This window comes from Periplaneta americana, chromosome 11 (assembly GCF_040183065.1).
Source record: "Periplaneta americana isolate PAMFEO1 chromosome 11, P.americana_PAMFEO1_priV1, whole genome shotgun sequence".
In the NCBI taxonomy this organism is placed as follows: domain Eukaryota; kingdom Metazoa; phylum Arthropoda; class Insecta; order Blattodea; family Blattidae; genus Periplaneta; species Periplaneta americana.
The window spans coordinates 40,033,021-40,047,890 of NC_091127.1; the positions used below are offsets into that span (position 1 = coordinate 40,033,021).

Here is a 14,870-nt window from a genome sequence, read left to right on the forward strand (position 1 = left end):
ATAATAATAATAATCCGTGACGCTACAGCCCGTGAAGGACCTAGACCGACCAGCCGGCTGCTGGCCTCACGCCCACATGCCGAAGCAGAGGTGGACGATCATCTAATCAGAATGAAGGTATCGTGTGGTTAGCACGATAATCCCCCCCAGCCGTTATAGCTGGCATTCGCAACCGGATTTCGCTACCTATCGTAGCTCCCCAAGTGCGTCATGATGCTAGGTGGGCACCGGTCCCGTACACTAGCCGAAATTTCATGAGAAAATTTCTTCCCCCATGAGGACTCGAACCAGCGCGCATTTCGTAACGCGAGTCCTAGACAGGATGCCTCAGACCACGACGCCACGGCGCGGGACGAATAGGTATTTAGGCTAGTAAATGGACGAAACAGGATGTTATAGATGCTAGTACCGTAAAGTGGGGTGACTTTGAACGCCGAGGTGACTTTGAACAGTAATTTAGCGCCTTTCTAAATTAAATGCTGTACCCTATTGCGAAAAAACTGAACTAGTTTATTGACAACTTAAACAATTTTATCGCAATTGGGTACAGTATTTAATTTAGAAAGGCGCTAAATTACTGTTCAAAGTCACCTCGGCGTTCAAAGTCACCCCGCTTTACGGTATGCCATAAATTGGAACAAATATTTTAAATACCCTATGAGAGAAGGAAAGCCCCATTAATGGAAAGGTCTCTTCATAAGCTCAATTGAATTTTATTTCCCTTCCTCAGTTCTCCTACACGTATCCATTACAGTGGATGGAAGAGCTGGTAATAGCATCTGTTTTCTTTGATACACGAGTCGTCGCCCTGCCCACACTGAACGTGTGTCCAGCTAGGAGCATTGCGTAGTTAGGTAACTATACAAACGAACACAAGAGAAGCAGTAACGTGCTGTATTATGTGCGTGTAGAGAAGAGAAGAGGAGACGAGGTAGGAAAGGAGAGGAGAAGAGAGGAAATAGGAGACGTGAGGAGAAGAAATAGGAGGGGGAAGAGAGGAAAGAGGAGAGGAAAGAGGATAAGTAAGGAGAGGAGAGAGGACAGGACATGAGAGGAGGGAGGTTAGGAAAAGGGAGGCTAGAGGACAGAACAAGAGAGAATGGTTAGGAAATGAGAAGAAAGAAAAGAGGTTAGGAAAGGAGATGAGACAGGAGATGAAGGAAAAGAGTGTAGGAGAGAGAAGAAAGGAGATGAAAGGGAAGGAGAGGGGAAAGAGGTTAGAAAAGGAGAGGAGAGATGAAAGGAGAGGATAGAAAAGAGATTAGTTAAAGAGAGGAGAGAGAAAAGAAGAGAAGGTTAGAAAAGGAGAGGAGAGGAAAGGGTAGGAGAGATTGGGTAAAGAGGGGAGAGAGAAAAGAAGAGAAGGTTAGAAAAGGAGAGGATAGGAAAGAAGTTAAAAAAGGAGAGGATAGGAAAGAAGTTAAAAAAGGAGAGGAAAGGGTAGGAGAGATTAGGTAAAGATGGGAGAGGAATAAAGTTAGGATAGGAGGAGGATATGTAGATGAGGAAAGACGTTAGAATGTGAGAGGAAAACATAGGAGAGGTTAGGAAGGAAAGGAAAGTGGTTAGGGAACGAGTTGAGAAAGGACAGGACAGGAAAGGAAAGAGGTTAGGAAAGGAGAGGGTAGAGGACAGAAGAAGAGAGGGTAGTTAGGAAATGAGAAGAAAGAAAATAGGTTAGGAAAGGAGAGTAGAGGAGACAGGAGATGAAAGGAAAGTGGTTAGGGAACGAGTTGAGAAAGGACAGGACAGGAAAGGAAAGAGGTTAGGAAAGGAGAGGGTAGAGGACAGAAGAAGAGAGGGTAGTTAGGAAATGAGAAGAAAGAAAAGAGGTTAGTAAAGGAGAGTAGAGGAGACAGGAGATGAAAGAAAAGGGGAAAAGGGGAGGAGAGGACAAGAGATGGAAGGGCAGGGGAGAGGAGAGAAGGCTCAGTCTATTGTAGTGTCTATTGCAGTGTATTGTGATAATAAATTATTGAAAGAGTTTTAGTTTTGTCCTTTGAATATGTAGGAATTTGATCCTAACAAATATAACTTTCCGTTTTGAAAAGGAATTTTAAAATGTTACTTTTGTTCGGATCAAATTTCTGCACACCTTAAGAACAAGACTAGAATTATTTCTATTATTTATGATCATAATACACTGCTCTCCTAAATTGACTGGTTTTCCCAAAACACGCTATGAAATGTTTAATATAAAACAGTTTTTACCTCGAAAAGGAAGCAAAAACGAGCAAAATTATATTAAAGTTTTTTGTTTGAAAAATGTTGTCCAATATTCTTTTGAGAAGATTAACTCCGAACGTAGATGAAATTATTGGGGAACATCAGTGCGGTTTTAAGCGTAATAGATCGACTATTGATCAGATTTTTTGTATTCGACAGATATAGGAGAAAAAATGGGAGTATAAGGGTACAGTACATCAGTTATTCATAGATTTCAAAAAGGCATATGACTCGGTTAAGAGAGACGTATTATATGATATTCTTATTGAACTTGGTATTCCCAAGAAACTAGTTCGATTAATTGAAATGTGTCTCAGTGAAACGTACAACAGAGTCCGTACAGGCCAGTTTCTATCTGATGCTTTTTCAATTCACTGCGGGCTAAAGCAGGGAGATGCACTATTACCTTTACTTTTTAACTTCGCTTTAGAATATGCCATTAGGAAAGTTCAGGATAACAGACAGGGTTTGGAATTGAACGGGTTACATCAGCTTCTTGTCTATGCGGATGATGTGAATAAGTGAGGAGCAAATCACAAACGATTAGGGAAAACACGGAAGTTTTACTTGAAGCAAGTAAAGCGATCGGTTTGGAAGTAAATCCCGAAAAGACAAAGTATATGATTATGTCTCATGATCAGAATATTGTACGAAATAGATATATAAGAATTGGAGATTTATCCTTCGAAGAGGTGGAAAAATTCAAATATCTTGGAGCAACAGTAACAAATATAAATGACACTCGGGAGGAAATTAAACGCAGAATAAGTATGGGAAATGCGTGTTATTATTGGGTTGAGAAGCTTTTGTCATCTAGTCTGCTGTCAAAAATCTGAAAGTTAGAATTTATAAAACAGTTATATTGCCGGTTGTTCTGTATGGTTGTGAAACTTGGACTCTCACTCTGAGAGAGGAACAGAGATGAAGTGTGTTTGAGAATAAGGTTCTTAGGAAAATATTTGGGGCTAAGAGGGATGAGGTTACAGGAGAATGGAGAAAGGTTACACAACGCAGAGCTGCACGCATTGTATTCTTCACCTGACATAATTAGGAACATTAAATGCAGACGTTTGAGATGTGCAGGGCATGTAGCACGTATGGGCGAATCCAGAAATGCATATAGAGTATTAGTTGGGAGACCGGAGGGGAAAAACCTTTAGGGAGGCCGAGACGTAGATGGGAGGATAATATTAAAATGGATTTGAGGGAGGTGGGGTGTGATGGTAGAGACTGGATTAATCTTGCACAGGATAGGTACCGATGGCGGGCTTGTGTGAGGGTGGCAATGAACCTTCGGGTTCCTTAAAAGCCATTTGTAAGTAATATCTCAAAGAATAACCCCCTGAAATTAATGACATTACTTACGGTTCACTCCGTATTATACTTTAAATCAAAAGGAAGTTGCGACTTTGGCAGACCAAGATGGGATGAAGTTGAAGCCGGACCAATTTTTGAGGGCATGATGCCTAATTGAAGATTACTTATTACTTCACGACACCTCGTTAAATGAGCGGAACGGCAACAGGAAAGCTCAGGCTCCCGTACTGGGCTGCAGTGCAAAAACTAGGCCATGTTGTTTCTCTGCACTCTCATAAATCACTAACATCTGACAACTGAGAAGCGCTGAACCAGTGCTTTTGCGTGCACTGCACAACACGAAAGTGGCTGACGATTCATAAAAAATCATTATGCAACGTAACGAAAATTTTACAACTAAATTAAACAAAATAATATATATATAAAAAATACCTCTTTATGTAAAATCAAAAAGAGAACAAAGATTAAGAACGCTTCTGACTTTGAACCTGGGCCTGCAGTTTCGCAGTCCAAAAATACATGTTCTGATAGTCCAAAAAGTAGATAGACCTCTATAACATCAGTTATAAATTCATAGAATTGTATGAAAGTATTACTAGTTCATAATGAAATTCTCTTGCCAAGCAACAGCCGTAAGAAGAACTGGCCTATATTCAAGCAGGAGGTTGACATTTTGTACAATTCATCTAAGGAAACGTAAACAGAATGCATCATAATTAAAGGTAGGAATTTATATCACAACATGAGGATATTAGGTTACATGTGCTTGGACTGTCGTTACGTCATGAATGACGTGAAGTCTGAGGTATGGCCAGGTTACAACTGAAATGTGTTTTGTATTGCAGCAATTGAGTGGGGATACGTTTCTCGTACGTAGGGTTCAGTGTAGTGCTCCGGCAATTGGTTTGTTTACATTGCACTGTGATTCGTTGATTGGTTAACCACATAAAGCTACAATCTCACTCTGTTTTTACCACGACAGAGTTTCCTAATATGCATCTACATTGCTAGCTACGCTGACTCTCTCTTTCAACAAGGAACACTCTATGCGTACCTAACCTTGTAGTCTTTGTGGGTAAATTCCTAACTTTAATATAATACGTGGGGTGTAATTTTAATAGTGGCAACACTGGTGTAAAAGCGAAACGAGACGGAGTTAATTGTTGTCACTTCTACACATATGCGTCTATGTCTGCCCTCCTCCTTGCGTAAAAAGGACTCTTCCATCAGACTCACAGCGCATGCGCTGTGGAAAGTTGAAGTTAGTCTCCTCTTAGTTATAGCTCCAAGCGGTTGTTTCGCCATGTTTACAAAGCAGGAATAGCGCAAAGACAATGTTAATGCACAGTATTTCCGTCATTTTTGGAGCATAATCTGAGAACAGCGTTGCGAAGAAAGCGATCACACGTTTTGCAGAACACTTCCATCATTTTGCAGAATAACGTAAGAGTGCACACGGCACAACCTGTAGCTGATTTGCACCGTCATTGGGGATGGGAAGTGCTTTTCCATCCACCACATTCACCGGACTTAAGCCCCTGTGATTATGACTTAATCCCAAATATGAAAGAACCACTTCGTGACGTTGGATTCCGGACTGTTACCGATATTCTGCAGGCAGTAGGGCGGTCCATCAGAAACATCAACAGAACAGGAGCTGCTACAGGAATACTACGACTTCCACATCGCTGGCAACGAGTTGTAGACAATGCTGGTTACTGCATTGAAGGACTGTAGAAGCTTCACAGATATATCACTTGTATATTCGTAATAAATAAATAGTTGCCATTATTAAAGTTACAACCTGTGTATTTCCCGCGAAAGATCCTGTTGTATTTAGATAGCTTGGCCGGTGTCATGCGCGAACATTTGTATAAGGGTGATGTGGAGTGAGTCAGTTTCTCAACATATTTAGTGGGTCAGGCGGGGGAAGGAGGAGAACTGCATGCATGCTGACGTAAGTTATAGCTATGTTGAAAAACACTGGCCACATACCTGCACACAATGGGCTATCACAGTTTTTCCACTCGCTGCTATCCAAACACTGGTACTTAACACAATACAGTCGCCTCTTTTCACTCTTCCACTCACAATAAAATAAGCTATATTGTCTTTATTGGTTCCATAATGGTACTAATGGCTGGCCTTCTATGCCCAAGGTTGCGGGTTCGATTCCGGGCCACGTCGATGGCATTTAAGTGTGCTTAAATGCGACAGGCTCATGTCAGTAGATTTACTGGCATGTAAAAGAACTCCTGCGGGACGAAATTGCGGCACATCCGGCGACGCTGATATAACCTCTGCAGTTGCGAGCGTCGTTAAATAAAGCATAACATTTAACATTTGGTACTAATGTTTTTGCAATAATTAATATACTACTCGCAAGCGGAAAGGGAGCTGCATAGCGACTAATCCATATACACCCTTTTTTTCCATCTCAGTATCAAATGGACTCGCCTGGTTTACTGCACATAATGTTATAACTTGAATCCTGCGTTTGGTTACTTCGAGTGCAAGTTAGATGCACATGGATCATGCTAACTTTGCTTGCGAAGGAGGGCTTTGACTCGTCTCCCCGCTCCGTTTCGTGTGTTACATCTACTTTTTCGTATAGAACAGTAGAGCACTGTACAACAAGAATGCTACTCATGTGCAAAATATGTATTTAATAACAAAAAAAAATATATTTATTTAAAGCCATCTTATATGCAACAGAAGATTACTATTCGTACACTCATAATAAGTAAAACTAATCTAGATTCTAGATATGCCTCCTTTTTTGTTATACAATATGCAGGAACATCATTTTATTTTTACTTCAATTTTTATTGTATCAGAATTTTTTAATGTACTTCACTCCCACCCCTTCTACTAATGAAGTTCAGCCGTCCTCGACACAGATCCAAGACCGCACATACAGTCATAGTCGCCTTACAGTCATAGTAAACAGTACGTTCCAAAAATATGTTCGCGTTTTTCAGTGACGAAAGAGCTTTCAATATTGAATCATTTTCGCACAGGTACTGTCGTCCATTTGCCTACGTCGCATCCCGGTTTCCCCCACCTGCTTCTATTCGCCTTTCTGTAAATGCTAGTGGCTGGGCTGTCTTAGCTCTTTTCTAAAAACATTAATTTCTGTTAGAATTGGATGTCTACGTAATATTATACAACTGTTTAAAATAAGTTAAATAAAAGGGGCTTGTTAAGTAATTAACTGTCACGTGATTTCCTCCCTTTCTACGACCCTACGACATATCTACTTGGACGGACAGTAGATAGTATGTCTGAGTAATTTTATCTTTTCGGATCGGGCAGAAGTGAAGACTGAATTTACAGTACGTAAGGTACTCTTTTATAGAGTAGGTGCAGAATTATTTCAACATGTGTTACTAGTACGAAGGACTAAACTGGTAATTGGGATTACGTACAATAGTCTATAGTGCGATAATTTGCACATTAGAACTGAAGTCTGTATCGAAATGAACGGTCACCATTAAAAAAAATGTGTTTAAATATCCATATTATGATTATTTTTCAATTTAACTTCATTCCCTATATTGTACGCTAATGTGCTGTAGAAGGTATAATATACACTGCATAATGAATACTTCCACATGGACAGCTCAGTTCGTGAGTAAAAACACTCATTGTTAATACAGTACTGTATTTTGAATAAACAAAAACCTAATGAAAATGATCAAACTCAAAAGCGCAATATTTTCTAGTTTACGTAAATGGATGAACTACTTTTCTTCCCTCCTATACCTAATAAAGTGATTTGTTTGTATATTACGTCAGTATCATCGAACTCCAGTCGTGGAACGGGGTAGCAAACAGCGTTGATCCAGAGTTATAGGCAAGTTAATATTAAAAATGTTAGTAAAAATGAAATGATGTCCCTGTATTTTTCACCCAAAAAGTAAAAGCCAGTGCTTATTATTTTTCGCCTATTTACTGAGTTTTGAATATTTAAATTGTACTTTTTGAAATAAATAGGCCTAGCCATATTTTATTAAAGCGAAATGATTTTATAAATAAAGAACATGATAATTTATTGAAAGAATTTGAAATTTAAATATTAACAATCAAAAATGAATTAATACTGAAATATATGTAATACATTTCGGCTCTGATGTTTCAACTTTTGTTCATTTAGAAATGTTTGTAGGTTGTTTTGGTCTCCGTGTATTACCGTCAGAAATTAATTATGAAAGGCCTACTTGTTTTACGCGTGAGCGTTGTAAATGTACATAGCATATGTATAAATAAATACACAAATCAATGACGAAAATTACAATAATAATATAAGTCACAATAAAAACAAAATTATTTACAATGACTACTTCTTTTACGAGTCTCTATACATTACATCCTTCTTTCTGATAAAATACGTTTTTTCTTTCCTAATGAAGTGCTCCCTACTAAATTATTCAATTGGAATACTTATTTCCAACCGTCTAGCTTTGTTTTGTTTTGACATGATTCACTGAACAGCAGCAGACCTGACATGTGTATGCTGCGCTATACTTACTGAGCTCAGTAACTGAGCGAATGTTCAGTTGGTGAGAGAATTCGATAGAGTTACGACTTCAAGAGAGAAACGGGCAGTCTCCCGTCTCTGCTGAGATAGTCAACTCATCGTATTACATGGTTCCGGTGGTCAAGGTGACCCCGCTGATTTGGATAGCTGCAACTATCGTCTGTGTGGTATAATTCATCGGTGGAACATCGTTTGGATATCATCGCTTTACAGACTAAGGGATGGTCTGTTTCATTCTCAGCATTCCTGATTTTCATATTCTATACTACGAGGGATCATCGACGTCCATAAGCCTACAGGGAAGTTCTCTGGGGCCGTTACGTCATCAACATATATAACGGCTTACTTGGTTACCGTGTTTTCCATGGGTTTGAACTTTGACTCAGCTAAAGGTTGGAGACTACAACTTTATATGTCTTATTTGAGCCGAGTCTATTCAGACTGTATTTTCAATGAGTGTTCAGTTTACTCTTTTATACATCGCCTTTCTTACATTCATTTTGATAGCAGACATTAATTTTCTCTCTTTCATTATCTCACTATTTTATATTGTTATTAGATCTATAATTCTTTGTTTTTACTTTAATTTATCTCTCGCCGTTTGTTAATATTAAATTGTTATAATTATTATGGTACTTATATTATTTGTGAAAGGCAACCAAAAATACCTAAAGTTACGATCCTTTCCTCCTTTCCTGGGTTATACTCAGGCACGCTGATACACTGTTGAGCGTTGCTCGGAGGTTTTAGGTAACCAAACGCAGGACTAGCTGTTATGACCGGCCAAGCTATCTAAACACAACAATACTTACTTGTGATCATACTTGCAAACCCTAATCAGAAACTAAGCATTTCCGGACCATGTTGATATAAACATTTTTATACTATACATGACGTGAGGAATTCGTACCTGAAGTTTTGCCCACTTTTTTTGTTACACCCTGTACAAAGCGTCACTTATGCATAAAACAAGTTTGTGAGTTGATGATAATGATTTGTTGATTGTGATTATGTAGAGAGTACATTTGCAGGATTATTTAGATGTGTAAAAAGGACTGCTATAAACAACAAGAATATTTCATAGGGAATTCTCTGATATCACTATTATCCAACAGAACAGCAATATACAGGAATGAAAATAAAATAAAAATTAACCGAACTCTTTTATGCAAGAGAATGGAAAGGGTTACATCATGTGCTAACAGAACGGAAGCAAAAAGTGACTCGAAATCACTCTGCCTGTCTGTCGTCATATGATTTTTATTCGTGGAATAATTTAAAGGCCAGAATGCATAAGTACAATTTGCATCCTTCAAAAGAACTGAAAGGAATAATACGAGAGAAATTTCTTTCACGAGCCTTGAACATTTCAAGAATGTGCCAGTTATATGCAAATTGCTTACTGCACATACGAGTAACATTTTGGAATATAAGTAAAAGGCATCAGTCATCATCATCATCATCATTATAATTTGATTATGATAATAATCAAAGTCATTTCAAATATTCAGAATGTATTTGTTCAACAAATTTAATGATCTCTGACAGAATGGACACAGTACGCATACACTGTGGACACCCCTAGCATGATATCGATTTTGTAGTCCCTACTCTGCATTTTCGCCGTGACGTGAACGGCTAATAACTTAGCACCTGTGGAATACCCGAGGTGGAAGTTTGATTGGACTTGCATGAAGTACATAATTTAACATAGTAAAATATGCATTTTAAATAGCAGGGTTAAATCAGATTTCACCACCCGACAGGCTTGTATCCAGTAGGGGTTTTCAGCTCAGTCAGGAGCTCAAATACTTAAATAGAAAATGCATGTTGTTCAGAGTGAAGCTTGAAAGAAATGATTGAGCGATTGCCACAAGTTATAAAGTCGAGCAATTTATTCCAGTGTAAGCCATGAAGCTTTCAAAAACCATCACATTATTGGTAGCTACAATATTTTTCTGTTCTTTCTTCTTTATTTCTTACTTCATCGCTATTATGATATCTCCACTTTCGCTGTCATTATCAGTTCTTCATTTTCATCTTCATCTTTATCTTTCCTTTATCATCATCGTCATTATCTCTTCCAACATTTACATTTTTCATCATCGTGACTTAGTCGTCATTATCTCCTCCAACATCTATCTTTTTCTTCATCATCGTGACTTCGTCGTCATTATCTCCTCCAACATCTACATTTTTTCTTTGTCATCGTGACTTCGTCGTTATTATCTCCTCCAACATCGATATTTTTCTTCATTATCGTGACTTCGTCGTTATTATCTCCTCCAACATCTACCTTTTTCTTCATCATCGTGACTTCGTCGTCATTATTTTCTCTAACTTCTATCTTTTTCTTCATCGTCGTGATCTTCAGTGTCATTTCTTCACCATGTGCTTTTTTGTTCATCTTCGTGATCTTCATCGTCATTAATTTCTCCACCACCTATTTTTTTCACCTTGGTCATTATCTTCTCTATCGTAATTGTCTTTTCCCTATTATCATTACTTTATATTTTTCGTTATCTTTATCATTAAGATCTTCTTAATAGTGATTACCTTATCTGTTATTATCTCCATCTCATTTTCTGTATTTTCTCTATTGTTCCGGTCATGTTTATTGCCGTTATCACAATAACCATAGTAGGTTTTGTGAACAACGCGTCCGCGACTGGCACTGATATTTTGTTGTCAGCGTTTCATAAGAAAATTTTATCTGACATCTCCATTCGGCATTTGAACTTCGTACCCCGCTCTGTGCTGTCTCGTACCAACAAAGAAACGCATTTATTTTTGTGAATGTCCATGATCATAGTTTTAGTTAGCCACATTATAGCTTTTAGATTTCTAGCACGGAGGAAGCGAATCACAACATAAGATTCACAGCTTTTAGCAATTTAATCGACAACTTTAAACTAATATTTCACAACGATATATTATCATTAGCACCAGGAAGTTCGTGCAGTCCACACATGTGGAGTAGCGGTTAGCGCGTCTGGCCGCGAAACCAGGTGGCCCGGGTTCGATTCCCGGTCGGGGCAAGTTACCTGGTTGAGGTTTTTCCGGGGTTTTCCCTCAACCCAATATGAGCAAATGCTGGGTAACTTTCGGTGCTGGACCCTGGATTGATTTCACCGGCATTATCACCTTCATCTCATTCAGACGCTAAATAACCTAAGATGTTGATAAAGCGTCGTAAAATAACCCAATAAAGTAAAATAAAAAAAGCTCGTGCATTTGCATATATTTTCTTCCATTGGCTATAATTAATTGCTGATTAATTATCTTCACGGATTATCAACACTTAAGTTTATCAAACTAAATTTTATGTTATATATACAGAATTATTCACGAGGATTTACCGTCACTTACGGAGCTTATTTCCCAAGACATTCTGAGCAAAAATTTCCTATAAACATTTGTCCTAATTTCAATATTTTCAAAGTTATACTAATTTGAAGTTGTTTATAAAATACCTTTTTTTCTTCAGTTTTAAGAGTAAAAGAATATTACAAATAGAGAATGAACTATTCAGAAGTATCATTTCTTTAATTAGTTAGTATTCTGAAGCTAATAATGTGTTCTCAGTTGCTTTGTACAGATTTTCTTCTTCAATTTTAACTAAAACTTACGTCATTCTTATGCTACGTTTACACGGCGACAGTTTAGAGAAGAGAGCTAGAGATTATAGCTGAGTATCACCGTGTAAACGGTTGTGAGAGCAGGTATCTCGTTGACCCTAATATCTAAATAAAGAGTCTAAATAGAGCGGCCTTGAAAACTGCTCTCGCCGTGTAAACACCCTGAACAGAGTACTCGCATATACTGTCAGCTCTCATTATAGCTACTCTAAATTAGTCAACTAAGTTGAACTTTTTCATTAACTCTCGCGACTGTTACGTAAGAGATTATAAAAGGTGGCGCATAACTCTTGAAATACAGGTCTAAAGTAATAATCATCCTACGTTTGCACGGCGACAGTTCAGAGCGAAGTTCTGAAGAATCATGAGAGCTCTCTAACGGAGTGTTTACACGGTGACAGAATTTAGCTTCTCTAAACCCATTAGCGAGCTCTCATGAGATTTATATAATTCTAAACTCTAAGTTACTCTCCGAACCGTTTACATGGTGCAGACAGTTTAGAGTGAGAGAAAGTCAACACTTTCTCTCACTCTTTCTAAACTGTCTGCAGGAGGGAGCATTTAGAGAAGAATAGGCTAGTCAGTGCGTTTTTATGACATCATCACACATCTAACTTCCGAGCAGTGTGTCAGCAGTTGTGCAACCTGACCGCGCATATCACTTGCGTTACTAATATTGTTGGGTGAGTCATTATTTATTTATTCGTATAGAATACTATAATTGCACGAAGGACGGAGTTGATAGTCTTGATAAAAATGTGCAAATTATAGCTCAAGTCGGCACACATGTAATTTACAATCTATGAATCAGAGATGCATGAAAATAGTACCAATGGTAAGAGAAACTCAAAAAGTTTAGTTGTGTTAACATTGTTTCCCTACTTGATAACACGCCTCATAATAGTGCATATAAACAAATTTGTTCATTGTTGAGGCGAAATGGCTGCTATAGACGACAGAAAAGTTTAATTTTCATGTGAACCAGTCGGTTATTAATGTGCAAAAGCATTACCGAACAAAGTTTGGTGCAGATCCACCCAGTGGGCCTAAAATCCGTAAATGGTACACAGATTTAAAGGCACGAAACATCTTATTCTATTTTTAAAACTTTTGTTGAGTGAAATTATTATAATTATATTTACCAGAAAAGTATTGAAAGTTTCGCGGCACATTTAGCGAATTCTGCATAGCTGAAGGGTTGATAAGTTTAAAATTATCGATTTTCTGTTTTAGATGTCGTGTAATAGCTCAGGTAGTATAGATTTGTGTGGTGTAACTTTACAGAATAACAACCTCATTAGTCCACAGAAATTTTAAGAATGATAACCCAAAGACCATAGACTATCATGGGTCTTCAAACTTTTAATTTGCTCTCCTGTAAAAACAGTAAAACATGACTTATCAGACGATGAAAGAGTAATGTACTTCGGTACATTAAAATAAAGTGACTTATCAGGCTTTTACCCTGTATTCTTCATTTATTATTATTATTATTATTATTATTATTATTATTATTATTATTATTGTTATTATTATTGCAGTATTGTTTATTAATAATATATCAAGAAATATAGAGTTTTATTAGTGGACACATATTGGCATATTTTAAGGCTTTAAAAGGCATACTTGCATGCATGCTCTCACTTTGAGAGAGGAACAGAGATTGAGGGTTTTTGAGAATAAGGTTCTTAGGAAAATATTTGGGGCTAAGAGGGATGAAGTTACAGGAGAATGGAGAAAGTTACACAACGCAGAGCTGCACGCTTGTATCCTTCACCTGACATAATTAGGAACATTAAATCCAGACGTTTGAGATGGGCAGGGCATGTAGCACGTATGGGCGAATCCAGAAATGCATATAGAGTGTTAGTTGGGAGGCCAGAGGGGAAAAGACCTTTGGGGAGGCCGAGACGCAGATGGGAAGATAATATTAAAATGGATTTGAGAGAGGTGGGATATGATGGTAGGGACTGGATTAATCTTGGTCAGGATAGGGACCAATGGCGGGCTTATGTGAGGGCGGCAATGAACCTCCGGGTTCCTTAAAAGCCAGTAAGTAAGTAACTTGCATGCATATTTAGTAGATTTTTAGGGCATGAACTTCTCGGCACTAATTATCACACGAGCTTAGAAAGGGATAAATGGATTCCCAGTGATTATTTCAACAGACTGTACATGCTCGAATGTATTCATAATTATTGATCGTTGATGATATTCGACAAGCCTTTAATTTCCGAGTGATTTGTAAATACAATTTCCATTCTGAAAGAACGGGCAGTGGTATTTGTCTTTAGCAATAACAAGAATCTGTAGTTGCTAGGTTACACAGAAATCTAATTCTCGCCGTGTTTTGTGTGGTTGATAGTGACGGATGGGAGACAGGAAGCAGAGGCTTCACTCATCTGGCCAATTTCTGACTCACATTCCATTTCTAGACTTCTCAGAGAATCGTACTACATAGCTCAGATGCAGAAAAAACGACCTCATTGCCAGGAGGAGGTCTTTTGATAAGCCTCAAGTCTACGTGTTGTCTCAACACAGACTCGCTTGTATTTCCTAGAAAGACAGAGGACGAATACTGTCTCAGTTTATTAATTATATCGTTTTCTTTTTGTTTTAGGTGCATCTCCTTTTCTTGTCTGTTCCTGGTCGATGCTGCAGTACCATCGTGTGGTATTTTGTTTGGTTTCTTCGCGGAATCAACAGGTATGTTGTATTTTATACAAATCTTCATTTTTATATCTCATTTTATACATATCATCTTTATCTATGGGTAGACATAACGGCTCGGTTAGAAAAGCCAACGTACTATGGTAGGAACGATCATGATTTTAAAATCAAATGTAGGAAACAGAAAACGGATGTAGGTAAATTCTCATTTTTAAATAGAACTATAAATGATTGGAATGACCTATCTGCAGCGGTCTTTGAGGGCTGTCCTTCCTTAAGGAGATTCAAGAATAATTTAAAAAGTTGTGTATAAAGTGAAAATTAAAATTAAGATGACATTCAACATTTAATTTTTTAAGGTGACATGTATTTATCTAGCCTGACGAGTTTACTTCCTTGGTTTGAATTGTAAATTATTTAAAAATAGCGTGTAAGAGGGCCTTAGACTAGAAATGTTTAGTTTAAATTTAGTTCTGTTT

The 14,870-nt window shown here is 37.8% G+C and overlaps 1 protein-coding gene across 2 annotated transcripts in view; it reads left to right on the top strand.

Moving 5' to 3' along the window:
* Positions 1-14,870, top strand: part of tws (protein phosphatase 2 regulatory subunit tws) — an 860,194-nt gene that overhangs the window by 269,350 nt on the left and 575,974 nt on the right. For both annotated transcript variants that reach the window (XM_069839362.1, XM_069839363.1), the window contains exon 2: positions 14,342-14,427. The gene's annotated coding sequence lies outside the window, so the exon portion shown is untranslated. The remainder of the gene's footprint in view (positions 1-14,341; positions 14,428-14,870) is intronic.